This window comes from Mustela nivalis, assembly GCF_964662115.1.
Source record: "Mustela nivalis genome assembly, chromosome: 16".
NCBI classification, from domain to species: Eukaryota; Metazoa; Chordata; class Mammalia; order Carnivora; family Mustelidae; genus Mustela; species Mustela nivalis.
Window position 1 is genome coordinate 48,552,514 of NC_139035.1, and position 15,493 is coordinate 48,568,006.

Here is a 15,493-nt window from a genome sequence, read left to right on the forward strand (position 1 = left end):
CTGCATTTTTGGCCCTCTGTCTTGGAGAGGCTATTGAACCATTGGATGGCTTCTCCTGGGGCTATTGAACCATTGGATGGCTTCTCATGGGGCTACATGTTCCAGGCCCCTTGGAGAATTAATGTGTACACCTTAGAAATGCTCACCAAGTCTGGAATATAGAGCGGCTTGCTTTGGCCTCCCCTGAATCTGTTAGAGACAACATAGTCTTTCCTCGTCCTAATGCACAGGTGGCACCATGTGATCTAATCAAATGCTAGCTGTCAACTAAGAGCACGCAAACCCTTTGAAGTGCATGGGAACCCTCTGATGTCACTACAGTGCCCTCCTCGCATCCCCTTACTCTATAAAATCTGTAGACTACAGTTGGAACTTTGCAGAGCATAGCTGCACAGCTCCGGATTGACGTCCACCCAATCTTCCCCATCAGTGAGTGTCTCTGAATGAAACACTGTGTAAACTGTATGGAGTTGCCTGTTTTTGCTTTTTCACCTCAAAATGCCTTCTCAGTCTGGGGGATACTTTACAGTCCCTCTCCTCTTGCACCTTCTACCAGCTGGTGAGCCGGGCAAGAGATGGAAAAAGAAAGAAGCATGGGTAAAGGGGTCATGAGGGCAAAGCCCACATTCCGTGGGGGAATCCCGAGCTGCCCAGCACCCTCCCCAAGCCCAGCTCTGTACATGACAACACTCCACAGAAAAGGAATTATGAGTAAAGAGGTGGTGCTTTGAGAGCTATCTCCTGTCTCCCCGCTTGTAACAAGTGATAAAAAAAGTTCTTTGCTTTCAACACTCCTTTGGGTTATGTTGAATTTGATGTACCCCAAACGATGAACCCTTTACATTCGGTTATAAATCTTGCCCAGCTAGGTGGGGATGTCAGTGGTGTGTGTGCCTGGGTGGTCTGGGAGCAGGAGCAAAGTAGCGGGCAGCAGCAGCACACATGGGGCTCACTTACTCTGGACAACTGGTCAGCTTGAGTTTTCCGTGAGCACCATCCCACTTGAGTCCCTGGTGACTGAACTCACCCATCCCATGGCCTGAGAGGTGAAGTGGCCACCTAAACATCCTTTGTTCAGCACCTGAAGGGATTGGCAGTAAGTGAGCTTTGACTCCGCCACAACAAAATCTCCATTTTGTTAATTGCAAAGACTAAAGGAATGTGGGGGGATGGCGGGGATATTTTAAAAGAAAGATCCCTTTGGTAAATGCCCTATGGGATTAAATGCCTGTTCAAATTGAGCCTTGAAATCCCTGGGTGAAGGATGTCAGAAGAAAGGTTTTCAAAGGATTATGCTATGGATGGTTTTACCTCTCAAAACCTACATGAGGATCCTTTAAAATACCTAATTACTGTATTTGCAGACCCAATTTGAGAAAGCTGGCTATTGAACTAAACAATCAGAGTGGAATGCATATTTTGATTGGTATTTCCGAAGTTTCTAAAAACACTGACAGGATACTATCCTTGCAGGAAACTAACAAAATGTACCCAGAGAGGAAGAAGCAAATTGAGGAAAATGGAATCAGATGAGATCAACCCATAATGTCACTTCACCTGCAGCCCAGTTCTTTGAAGTTTTGAAAGCAGCTTTCCTTATCTTACAAAACTTTACAAAGCTAGAAATGCAACTCTAGAGGCAATCCAAAGGTCACCTATTCCTTTACTGATCCCAAATCTTCCCCTATTTATCTTGAAGGCTTATGAATTATGGACTTCAGGAAACCAAAGTCATTTTTGGGAAAAGTTGTGTTCTTTCTCCACCTCTTCCAAGTTACACAACTTGTCCTGTCCTTGAAATGTAAACCTAGCCTACAATCACCTAACACTGAAGGGGAAAAAAAGGTGGAGTAGAGGCGGGAAGAAGACTTTTTAAAATACAAACTGCTAAGATGGCTCTTGTGTCCAAACTCCAGCACAGTAACCTCAAGACTAATTTCAGGGACAAATACAAATCTTGAAGTTTTTCTCCATAAATATCAGTACCTATAGGGTCTTTACATCTGTCTCTGTGTGTGTCCACCTATGTGATTGTAAATGTGAAATACTTTTTGACTTCCAAATCATATTGCTCAAATTATTTTGTAAAAGAGCTCTATTTAATTGGTTCAAAGGCAAGTGCTTGCACGAATTGGGCATTCTAAAGCTCAGAAAGAAGGAAAGCAACCCAGATGTGTTTCCAAGTTCATGTGATCTGGAAAAATACTTAGTATTAAAGCTAATTTAAGGTTGTTGTTTTAAAAAATATGTGTTCAGAGTTATCAACATTAAAATTATTTTTTAAAATGTTTCTGGAAGTTACAAAACATATATTCATAAACTTGCCAATCCAAAGAATTCTGGTGTAACAGACAGTTCACAATTGCCTACTACTCAGTTTTCACTGGAAAGTTTCTAAGCATTAAGAATTCTAATAAATGTAATTAAGACTACTAGAAATAAGTGAAACCATATGATAATTGACTCTCTCTGCTTGACTTATTTCACTCAGCATAATCTCTTCCAGTCCCGTCCATGATGCTACAAAAGTTGGGTATTCATCCTTTCTGAAGGAGAAGGGAGTTGAGGGAAATTGGAAGGGGAGGTGAAGCATGAGAGACTATGGACTCTGAAAAACAATCTGAGGGTTTTGAAGGGGTGAGGGGTGAGAGGTTGGAAGAACCAGGTGGTGGGTATTAGAGAGGGCACAGATTGCATGGAGCACTGCGTGTGGTGCAAAAACAATGAATACGTTTTGCTGAAAAGAAAAAAAAAATTAAAAAAAAAAAGACTACTAGAAATAAGAAGGGAGACAACTGGATGCAAGCAAAGTAAGGCATGTGGGATGCTGACTCTTGATCTCAGCTCAAGTCTTAATATCAGGGTCATGAGTTCAGACCCTATGTTGGGTTCCATGTTGGGCCTGGCACCTACTTTAAAAAAAAGAAGAAGAAGAAGAAGATGAAGAAGTAAGGTATGTGTTGTTAGTAAAAAAAAGGTATGAAAAGGGGAAATACATTTTTGTTGAGGGAAAAGAAAGTAAGTTTTTCCTAAAATGAGACTGGATGTTTAGAGGGAAATCTTAGAACAAAATCTAAATAAAAAAGAAAGTTGTAGGAAGTTTGTGAAATAGGAATCTTTGAAAAAGAAGTTTGTGCATGGTCAGGACAAAGACTGGAATGAAAGATATTTAAAAGTATGGGTAAGAGATTAGAATTTGTTTTTTCTCTGTTAAGATAAAGTTCTTGCAGATTATTGGTCTACTCTTGATAAGAAATTGTAAATAAACATTTTTTTCTCTTTGCCTGGAAAAAACAAAACAGTTTCTATATTTTAACATTATCAGGTCTTCAATTGCTTGAGAAAATGGAATTTTACCAATATTAAAAGAACTAAGTTTTGCTAACAACTGTGTCACCTTCTATATTTGCCTTAAGAACCTCTTATTGCCACCTTGGTTAATTAGGTAATAAAGTTTTATAATGATCTGTGCTCTATTTAGGCATGTGCTTAAAGCCTTCTGATATTTTTAACAAACTTCCCCAAATTTAAATTCTAAATGAAGCTCTTGATTAATTAGTCTTGGTATGTCAAGTTACATGGAAGTAATGTCAATAAGTGAGGATAACCTTCTTAGGTTATATTATCTGGAAGAATTCTATAACTATTCTAGAAATCATATAAAGTTCCTAAGATTTTGATATGTCCTGGTATAATGTCATCACTTGTAATTCTAATTATTGAAGTGTATGTCACAGAAAAAAAAAAAAAAACAAATTTTCTTGTCAGTTGCATTAGAGTGAACTTTATCAGATCTTTAACTGTGGCTATTTTTGAGTCTTTTGTCGCTTACAGTTATTATTCTGATGCTTTTGCTAAATGTGTTTCATCTTCAAGAAGATTCATGGAGAGAACTTTTGACAAATACAGATTTCTTATACCCTTAGGATCATAAAACCAAGCTGAATAAGAATTTCTTGAACTAATGGAAAAACTGCATTCATACAGAGCAAGAATTATTAACATGAGACTGAATGAACTGAGGAAAATTACAGTTTTTTGACTCTTGTTTAAAACATTGCTGGTTCTCTAATGTTTACTCTTCCAGATTTAAGGAAACAGTTATCTTTTTCTCCCTACCTGGTCTCTCCAAAATTCGGAAACTCTCAGTGAGTATTCTTTTTTATTTTTTAAAAGTTTTTTTTATTTATTTGACAGAGAGAAAGAGACAGCGAGAGAGGGAACCCAAGCAGAGGGAGTGGGAAAGGGAGAAGCAGGCTTCCTGCTGAGCAGGAGCCCTATGTAGGGCTCGATCCCAGGACTCTGGGATCATGATCTGAGCCGAAGGCAGATGCTTAATGACTAAGCCACCCGGATGCCCCCTCAATGAGTATTCTTATTTCCTTTCCTTTTTTTTTTTTTTTTATAGATCTGTTTATTTATTTAAGGAGGGGGAGAGGCTGATGGAGCAAGAGAGGCGTATTCTTACTTTCATGGAAATGATAATTATTTGCTTAAGTTCAATAAGAATCTGTGCTCCTATAACAGGACACCATCAAGGCTTTGACTAGAATGTCATATTTGAGGGAGGCATATATGACCAAACAGCATTAAGGAGCTAAGCTTGACTTTATGGAGCTAATGAAGCCCCTCGGAAAAATTCGCCTGGTACCTAGTTTACAGGATTCCTAGGGGCCGTACCAGATGAGTAAGGAACATCACTTCCTGGCAGGCTCAGGAATCTCAGAATATTTGGGGGACCTGGAGAAGAAAAGAAGTAACCCAAATGTACAGTATCATAGGCAAGTCTAATGGCAAGTATTTCACTTTGTTCTTAGCTGCAAAATGCTGTTAAATGTTTAATCTGAAATTCCTTATGGAAAGTACCAGCAAAGCTGATTTAAAAGAACCTACATGGCCAGCCACTGTTCTTGCTGTACTAATGTAAATAATTAGGTCAATTTTGTTAAAACTGGACTTGTTTCACAAGCAGATTAGTTTGGCTAGCTTTGAGGGAAATAGGGTAACTTTAGAGAGAAAAAAGTTGTGTTTCAGTAATGCACTTTTATAGATTTTAGAGTCTGGTTCTGATTAATCGTCCTTGACTGTTTCTTATTTACCTATAAAACTGGGCTGGATCCTGAATCCTGGTTTCCTTGCATATGTGTCTAATTTTCTACCAATAGTAGGACAATGAGTATAAGCACTCGCCTATGGAACTGCCTCCTGAAATGAGACAACTGTTCAGCTGAAGTGACCTCAGATCACAAAATGTGAAATGAGGTTCCACCTAAGTCTATGCATGAGAGTTCTGAAACAATGGCTCTGTGAAGGATGGGGGCTCAGCCTCGTGCTAGGGAAAAACTAGATGCAAGGCCGTTTCATTCCTTCAATCCTAATCTATGCCCCTTTCTAACAGGAAGTACCTAGAATGGTTGTCAGCCTGTCCCTCAAGAACGAGTAATGGTGAGAAGCAAGAGATGGTAGTGGTTCATGGGGACCAAACAGCTACTTTAGTTGTTACTAAATGAAGATTTACCACATTTATTTCCTTTAAAACATTTGTCATGGGGCGCCTGGATGGCTCAGTGGGTTAAGCCTCTGCCTTTGGCTCAGGTCATGATCTCAGGGTCCTGGGTTCGAGCCCCGCATCGGGCTCTCTGCTCAGCAAGGAGACTGCTTCCCCCTATTTCTCTGTCTGCCTCTCTGCTTACTTGTGATCTCTCTCCCTCTCTGTCAAATAAATAAATAAAATCTTAAGAAAAATTAAAACATTTGTCTTGATGTCCCCCCCTGTTGCCTCAGGTAACATCTCTGTGTCATGGGCCACCATTATGTTGAAATTCACAAAATCATTCTGACCGCTGGGTCTACAGAATGCTGGACTTAGTGTCCCATACACAAAAGTTATTGATCGTGTAAAGATCTCTTTTGATAATGCTTTCACCAGATGGCTCATCTCTTTATAAGGTCAATGGGAAAGCCTAATTCCAAGTATTTTGACTGACAGGTATATTAATCTCACATTGCTATCTATATTATTCCTGTGACATAGGGATGCAAGTCACCTCCTGACATCTGGCTGTATGGTCATTGCAGAAGAATGGCATGTAAAAGATTGCACTGGCCATAAGACATCATGGGTGGAGGTAGGAGTGCTGACAATACCAACTCCATCCTTAGCCTTCCATCTTGTTCTCGTCCACTAGATGACCTCTCTTGAGGCTGTATGTTCCAGGCCCCTTGGAGACTAATAGACATAACTTAAAAATACCCACCAGGTCTAGAATGTAGAGAGACTTGCTTTAGCCTCCCATGAATTTGTTAGAGATAACCCAGTCTTTCCCTTTCCTGATGCACAGGTGGGACACCACAACATCTAACTAAATGTTAGCTGTCAGTTAGATGCATACAAACACTCTGATCTCACTACAGTGCCCTCCCGGGCATCTCTTCACTCTATAAATTCTGTAGACTAAGGTCTGGACTATGTGGAGAATAGCTGCAGAGTTCTGGATTGTCATCGGCCTGAGCCTCCCTGTCAGTAAGTTACCCTGAATAAAACTCTGTGTAAGCTGTAGGAAGTTGCCTCCTTCCTTTTCAGTCTCCAAGTGCCTTCTCAGTTTGGAGGATACTTTACAGTCTGTCCCCTCCTTTACCTTCTGTCATGGAGAAAGGATGGTCTTTTCCAATAAATAGGGCTAAAAACAATTGGATATCTAATGAAAAAAAAATCTAATGCATACCTTGACAAATACAAAATTTAATTCAAAATGAATCACAAACCTAAATTTAAAACCTAAGCCTATACAACTTTTAGAAGACAATGTAAGAGAAAACTCCTGTGATCTTGGCTTAGGTAAAGCTTTTTTACATACACAAAAAGCATAATCCCTAAAAAAACAAATTTGCAGCAGCTATGGAAAATAGTTTGACGATTCCTCCAAAACTTCCTTATCCAGCAATTCCACTTTTGGGTATACATCCAACATAAGTGAAATCAGTATCTTTTAAAAATATATATATATATTTTGTTTATTTGTCAAGGAGAGAGAGAGCACACATGCAGAGAGAGTGGCAGGCAGGGAGAAGCAGGCTTCCTGCTGAGCAAGGAGCCCAATGTGGGACTTGATCCCAAGACCCCAGGACCATGACCTGAGCTGAAGGCAGATGCTTAACCAACTGAGCCACCCAGGTGTCCCTGAAATCAGCATCTTGAAGAGATACATGCATTCCCATGTTCACTGAAACATTATTCACTACAGCTTCCAGATATGGAAGTAACCTAAATGTTCATTGATGGATGAAAGGATAGAAAAATATAACCTATACATATAACAGTATATTATTCAGCCTTAAGAATGAAGGAAATCCTACCATTTGTGAAAACAAGGACGTAGATTAGTGAAATAAGCCAGTCACAGAAGATATCTGCATAATACCATCTAAAACTGTCAAACTCTTGGAAGCAGAGAATATAATTGTGGTTACCAGGGCACCAAAAGAGGGCAAATGGGGAGCTCTTATTCAATGGGTATAAAGTTTCAATTCCGCTACATGAATAAATTATGGAGATCTGCTGTACAACACAGTGCTTATACTCAATAATACAGCATTTTAAGCTTCAAAATTTTGGAATAGGATAGATCTCATACCAAGTGTTCTTAACACACACACACACACACACACACACACACACACACACCCCCAAAAAGCAAAGGGACCCACAGAAACTTCAGGAGTATTAAATATGTCTACCACCTAGATTTGGGGAATGGTATCACAGACTTTTTCATGTGTCCAAACTCATTAAATTGTACTATTAAATATGGGCAACTTTTTATGTCATTTATAGATGAATAAAGCTGTTTCAAAAAAGAACAAACTGATAAATTCAACTTGATTAAAATTTAAAACTTCTGCTCTTTGAAAGACACTGTTAAGACAATTAAAAGTCATTACCCAAGAAAAACTATTTGCAAATCATATGTCTGATAAAAGACCCAGAAAATATAAAGACCTCTTAAAGCCCAATAATAAAAAATAGTCTAATATTCTTAATGGGCAAATGATCTGAACAGACACATCAACAAAGAAGATATATGAATGGCTATAAGTAATGAAAAGATGTTCAATATCACTAGTCATTAGGAAAATGCAAAATAGAACCACAATGAGATACCACTACATATTTATTAGAATAGATGAAACTTTTAATAAGACAAACTAGAACAAGTTTTGGCAAGGATACAGAGGAACTAAACGTCTCATACAATGCTAGTGGGAATATAAAAAGGTACAACCACTTAGGAACACCTGGGTGGCTCAGTTGTGAAATGTCTGCCTTTGGCTCAGGTCATGATCCCAGGGTCCTAGAACTGAGCCCCTGCATCAGGCTCCCTGCTCAGTGGGAAGTCTGCTTCTCCCGTTCCCACTGCCCCTGCTTGTGTTCCCTCTCTTGTTGTCTTTCTCTCTGTGTGTCAAATAAATAAAATATTTTTTAAAAAATTGAGCCTATAGGGGCACCTTGGTAGCTCAGTGGGTTAAGCCTCTGCCTTCTGATCAGGTCATGATCTCAGGGTCCTGGAATCGAGCCCCGTATTGGGCTCTTTGCTCAGCCTCTCTCTCTGCCTGCCTCTCTGCCTACTTGTGATCTCTCTCTCTGTGTCTAATAAATAAATAAAATCTTTAAAAAAATAATTGAGCCTATATAGGGGTGACTCGTGGCTCAGTTATTAAGTCTCTGTCTTCGGCTCAGTTCATGATCTCAGGGTCCTCGGATGGAACCCCACATTGGGCTCTCTGCTCAGCAGGGAGCCTGCTTCTCCCTCTCCCTCTGCCTGCCTCTCTGCCTACTTGGGCTCTCCATCTCTCTCTCTGTCAAGTAAATAAATAAAATCTTTAAAAAAATTAAGCCTATATATACCTTTGATCTTGTCAATTCCTCCCAGGCATTTACCCAAGAGACATGAGAGTGTATGCCCTTACAAAGCTTGTATAGGAATACTCACAACTTCAGATTCAGTAGCCAAAGACTGGAAACCACCCGCATGTCTGTCAACAGGTAAATGGAAAAGCAAAAGCGGACATATCCACACAGTGAAACACTACTAAGCAAAAAAAGCAAAAAAGAAAAAGAAAGTAAAGAAATGATATATTGATACACATAATGACATGGGTGAATATCTCAATAATTATGGTGAGTGAAAGAAGCCAGATGAAAAATGAGCACGCCGTGTACGGTTCTCTCTGTATGAACCTTCAGAAAATGCAAACTAATCCCAAGTGACAGAAAGCAGATCGGTGGTTCCTTGAGAAGGGGAGAGAAAAGGGACAAAAGGGAAGGCTTACCAAGGGACCCAAGGAAGCATGTGGGGTAATGGGCACGTTCGTTATCTTAATCCTGGTGGTTATTTGACAAGTACAGAAATATGTCAAAATGTAGCTAGATATGTACAGTTTATTATATGTCACTCTTGCTTCAATCAAGCTGCAAAGAAAAATGAATAAAAAATTAAATCCCCAAAACAAAATAAAAAGTCGTTCTGGTCGCACCGCCCTTCTGGGTTCCTCCCACTTAGGTTGTTTGCAGTAGCTGTCAGCTTGTTAAAAACCTCTGGTCTGGCGAGCAGCCTGCGACACGCCACCATTTATTCTCACAGCTGACCTCTGGCCCCCTCTGCTCCCCTGCAAGGCTTCTTCTGCAACTACTAGATTGTATACACAATCCATCATAACGTTCGCCATTCTGCATTACAATTATTTTCCTATATGCCAAAGTTCATTTAAAACGATGAAATGCCGGGCGCCTGGGTGGCTCTGTCGGTCAAGCATCTGTTTGCCTTTGGCTCAGGTCCTGATCTCTCGGATGCAGCCCCATATCGGGCTCCCTGCTCAATGGAGAGTCTGCTTCTCTGTCTCTCTCTGCCCCTCCCCCAGCACAGTCTCTCTCTTTTTAAATCTTTAAAAAAATAATAAATAAATGAAAAAGAACATAATATACTGCCTTGTTCATCTTTCTCTCCCCATGTCTAGAACGATACCTGCTTGAGGAATAAATCTTTAAATCAGAAAATAAACTGTTAAAAATCTTTGTGAAGTTATTCTTCTAAGGTGTTTCGATTCTTGTTGAGGATCCACAATTCTTGGAAAATGTCTTTTTTCCTTGGCCCCACATAGCCTATGCTGTGCCAAAAATAAATTAAAGAGCTGAAGAATAAACTCAATCAGACTTTAAGGGGTTGTATTTAAAGTTCAGACTCCAGAAGACCTTTTACAGTCTGCATACTCAAAATAAAAAAAAAAAAATCTAACTTTTGACTCTGTTGATACTACAGTGTTCCAAACACAACACGATTTGAAAAAGCCGTATTTGACACTAGGTTTCTAAACCGTCTTTTTTTTCTCCTTGTGTAAATGGGACTTAAGTGGTTACCGTTTTACCTCGATGAAAACAAAGAGCAGGCAATTTTTCCAGACAGAAAATTGCTGTGAGATCCGGTGAAAGTGTGTGAGATGAAGAACACAGACCTGACAGGCCGCACAGCAGTTGGTAAGTAATGAAAACAAGAACCGAGGCCGAATGTCCAGAGAGCCGGGGAAGGGCTCTCAGCCTGTAAACGGGAGGACTGATTTGCCTTGTAATCTAAAAGTGTATTTGCCCTGTTAGAGCAGTTCAGTTCCATAAACACTTCTCCACGAGTGCCCTTTATAAGCAGCCAAAGAACATTTTCATTGCACCCCCTATAAAGGTAAGCACCTTGGACACAGAGAGACCATCTTCTGAAAAGATTTATACTTATTTTATAGGATAGCATACCTTATAGCTTTTAAGGTGTTTTTACTGGCTTTGCTTCACCCCAGTGTCATGAAGGGGAGAAGGAGGGTATTATTAGCATCTCCTTTTCACAGGGACTCGGAGGGGCTAAGGGTGGTGCTCAACACTGAGTGAGTGAGAAAGCCTGATTTGGAAACGGACCCGATTCTTTTATCCATACTCCTTCTACTCTTCCTCTTTATTCTTGCTGACCGTCAAGAAATTTAAGGATGTCATCTCCTCCCAATGTGGGGGCGGGGTGTGGGGGGGATCCCTTGCCTAAACCCTTCAGGCTTCTTCTACCCTATTTCCTTCTCTTCTTCTCTGCCAGGCTTCTAGATCGAATTCCTTGTTGATACTCACAGCCCTGAAATCTGGCCTCCAACCTCACCACTCACGAAATTGCTCTTAAAAATCATCAATTGCTAAATCCTCTTTCCACCCCCCTTCAGCATCTGGCCCTCATAACGACAGTTTGCTTTTTCTAAAAATGCCAAACCTGTTGGATCACCAGCCTAAAGAGGTTTTGGAACATTAAATGATTCCAAGGCATTTTAGACTTCAAATAACAATAGTAAATTATTTTGGAAGAACCCTTATTACAGGCTCCTGTTTTGTAAGTGAGTATTAGATGATTTCATGTATCGGGTCTCGTTTGATTTCATGATAATCCTGGGAAGCCGACTGCCCCATCTTTATTTTACATCTGAGAAAAGCTGGATTCGGGGAAATTTAAAAGCTGGATCCAATATAACAAAGTTGCACAAGTAGTCCCAGTTTCCTGATCATAGAGTTTTTTCCTTCAGATCATAGTTAATCTCCCTTCCATGGCCTGGCGCTGTTAGAGAATGAGATGCTTTGTATAAATTAATTTTCCAGATAACAGGAGTTTACCAACAAAACAAAAATTTTTAACAAATGGTTTTTTAAATCATTTTTTTACAGATACCTTGCCAAAAATGTGTTCGTCTACAAAGATCATAAACATGATTTAACTTCTCCTTAATGCCACAGTCATACTATGAACATCTGTTACATTCTATGCAAAATTAAGTTCTATAAAATTAAGTTCTATATCCATTCATGTATTTCTGCTTTCTCATTCAGCATTAGTCTTATTAAGATCTGCTGATATTTTGGTTTTTTATAATTATTTCCAATTATATTCTACATTGCTCTTTTAAAAACTATTAACTAGGTAATAAAATAGCCAATGTACTATGAACTACTTAGAAAATATAAGTCAAATTCTTTCTGTGTGAGATCAACAGTCCAGTGTTTGCCTTGGTTTAAGGGCTATTTTGAAACATGTTTTTTTTGGTGGGGGGGTTACCTGTTTGCTTGTTTGTTAGGATTTTTTTTTCTTTTTTTTGCTGTTTAGTGTTTCCTGTGGCATTAAAGAGTATTTCACTAAGAAAGATTTGCATGGGTAAATATATTTGGAAAATGCTGCAAATTCCTTAACCTTGGATACTGTAAAGATATTCTAGCTTCTTTTTTCTTTGACTGTGGAAAGCACTCCAGTATTTCCCAAGTATACTTGACTACAGGACCCTTTCATCTCTCACAAGAACCACGTAAAAAATGGTCTTCTAGGGGCACCTGGGTGGCTCAGTGGGTTAAGCTTCTGCCTTCCGCTCACGTCATGATCTCAGGGTCTTGGTATCAAGCCCAGCATTGGGCTCTCGGCTCAGCAGGGAGCTTGTTTCCCCCTTGCTCTCTCTGCTTGCCTCTCTGCCTACTTGTGATCTCTGTCAAATAAATAAATAAAAATCTTAAAAAAAAAAAAAAAAGAAAGAAAGAAAGAAAGAGAAACTCATTACCCAAAAAAATGCTCTCCTACAAGTATGAAGTTTTACAAGAACAACCTCTGGATATAAAGGCTATAAAATTTTCAAGTAGTAATTAAATGGTTTTTTTAAGATTTACTTGAGAGAGAGAGAGATTGAGACCATGAGCAGGGGAAGGGGCAGAGGAAAAGGGAGAGACAGAATCCTCAAACAGACTCCCCATTGAGTAAGGAGTCCAACATGGGGCTTGATCCCAGGACCCTGAGACCATGACCCAAGCCGAAGGCAAAGACTTAACCCACTGAGCCACCCAGGTGCCCACGAATATTTTTAATGTTATGTTCTTTCTGAAAGAAAAATACAAACAATAGGCAAACTATAAGAGACTCAACTACAGGCAACAAACTGAGGGTTGCTGGAGGGTTGGTGGGGGGCAGTGGGGTAATTGGGAGATGAGCATTAAGAAGGGCACTTGATGTAATGAGCACTGGAGAGTATATGTACCTGATGAATCTCCAAATTCTACTCCTGAAAGTAATAATATACTAAATGTTAACTACATTGAATTTAAATTTAAAAATTTTAAAAAAATAAAGAATATAAAACTGTTTCACTCAAGTAACGTCTTTTCATTATTATCATCAAAGAGTTTTATATGATTTTTTTAATACTTTCTTCATCCTATTGGTCTTTCTATATATAGTTGTTTATAACCAGCTAGCTATTGATAGCTAAATAGATGATAGATACAGATATAAATATAGATCTAGTTATAGATATTAGCTTTCTGTCTTACTCTATCTTGGGAATAGACGTTTACATGTATCTTACTGTCAATAAATGCTAGCTATAAATTTATATTGTCATCACTGAACAACAAATATTTAGACAAGCCATTTAAAAAAAAAAACACCATGAAATAGGATAAAAACATGTTCTACCATCAAATTTTCCCAGCACATGGCATTTTCACTATCTCATTTAACATTTACCATTATAATGATGTTGTGATTCCTAATACTTGCAGGCATCAGTGACCTGAATAATCATAACACTAACAATACTATGAGTAATAACATCAAATGAATCAGAATATTGACTTTCCCACCAGACAACATTTCAGATCTGATCTAGATGAAATTTATTTTTTTTTAATTCCTTAGAAAAACATGGTGGACAGGAGGCCAAAGGGAGGAGTATAGAGATAAGGAAAAAAATGTGTTTTTCATCCAAGAAATATTTTGGTGCCAAATGATCCCTAAGCAAGGATATCAATGCCAGATAAAAAAAAACCCCGAGGTTCAAGGAGGTTAGGAATTTCCTAAAGTCAAACAACTAATTGAAAACAAAGCTAGGACTAGAATCCAAATTTTCTGGCAGCCTATCTGTTGGTGTAGGTTTCATGCCACATACTTCCCAACATAGTTTATTGGCATAAAATTATAGTTCATTATGCTTTCTAGATTTTATAAAAGGACCTAAAAGAAAAACACAAAGAATACAACAAAAGTCCTTTTGTCTGATGCTATTATACCCAAAAATTTGTTCTAAAAGATATCAATATTCAGCAAATAGATGAATTTTGGCATCTTCAAAGTGGAGTGAGAATGTATTATTTCCTTAGCAAACATTGATGCAGTGCTTTCTATGTGTCTGCACTGTTCTAAGTGCTTTTCAGACACTAACAAAATCTTTTAGCCACTGTATAATAGTGCGTTCAGCTTGACTTTGTCCCTGGTTAATGGCAAATAGCCTCCAAACCCTTGGAATATCCCAAGTGAGAAGAGTGTCCTTAATACTTATGGAGGTCCCTCATAGTTTATGGTAATGAGATGATTCATGATCCACCCCAGAGTAGTTTCTGCTAAGGAAATGACTCAGAAAGAGGCTGGCCATGTCATGAAGACCAAACATGTGATTAGAGGGTTGGGGCATTAAGCCAGCTTATATCAGCCTAAACTCTGAGTAGCAGAGAGAGGCTGGGACACTTGAGTTCAACTGTGAGGCCAGTTACTTAATCAACCATACCTCTGTCACGAAACCCCAATTAAAACTGCAGACAACAAAGAAACTCAGGTGACCCTCCTTGGTTGGCCATATTTTTGAGCGCCTGGCGGAGGTAACAATGCCTGGAACTCCACAGGGAGATGACTGGAGTCTGTCTTGTATTTGGGTTCCTTCCAGACCTCACCCTATGCATCTCTCCAAATAAGCTGGTTCTGATTTGTATCCTTTTGCTCTAGTAAAAGTGTAGTCATAAGTATGGCACTTCCTGGAGTTCTGTGAATCATTCTAGCCCATGATCAAACTTGAGAGGAACGTGAGTAGAAATCCTCAATTTGTAGCAAGCTGCTCGGAAGTGAGGATGGCCTGGAACCCCTAACTGGCAGCTGGTGTCTGAAGTGAGAGGAGGGGTCTTACGAGAAACCGTGACATTAACCTGTGATGTTTGGCCTGACTCCTGTAGTTAGTAGAAAAAATCATTGCAGCCACACTGATTGAAATTGGGGCCATTTATTATCCCTACTTTACAGATGTGGAAACAGGCATTGAGAGTCACCTAGCTGCCTAGTGGGTGAAGCAGATTTCAACTCAGGCAGGTCTGGCTCCCTTATATACTCACCATGATATTGCCTCATGCAAAAACAAACCAAACCAAACAAACCCAAGTGCAGAATGTTCATATATATATATATATATAGTCCTTTATGTTTCTTTCACCCATCTCTACTTGGGAGAGCCATCTTTTTTGGCAATTAAATTTTATTGCATCTCTCCACATCATTCAACTTAAATTTTTATGGAAATAATATTCCCAACTTTTTGCATTTATATTTCATCAGTTTATGTCGTATTTGAATAATATACATAATTTCAGGTGCAACTGTCATAAAGAGAATTGGGGAAA

The 15,493-nt window shown here is 39.1% G+C and overlaps 2 long non-coding RNA genes across 2 annotated transcripts in view; one reads left to right on the forward strand and one right to left on the reverse strand.

Annotated features, from left to right (window-relative positions):
* LOC309850269 overlaps positions 1-15,493 on the reverse strand; it is a 114,656-nt gene that overhangs the window by 33,819 nt on the left and 65,344 nt on the right. The gene's annotated exons all lie outside the window — the stretch shown is intronic.
* The window catches only part of LOC309850230, a 29,481-nt gene continuing 24,372 nt past the window's right edge, over positions 10,385-15,493 (forward strand). Inside the window, exon 1 of the long non-coding RNA XR_014304145.1 lies at positions 10,385-10,531. This is a non-coding gene — a long non-coding RNA (uncharacterized lncRNA). The remainder of the gene's footprint in view (positions 10,532-15,493) is intronic.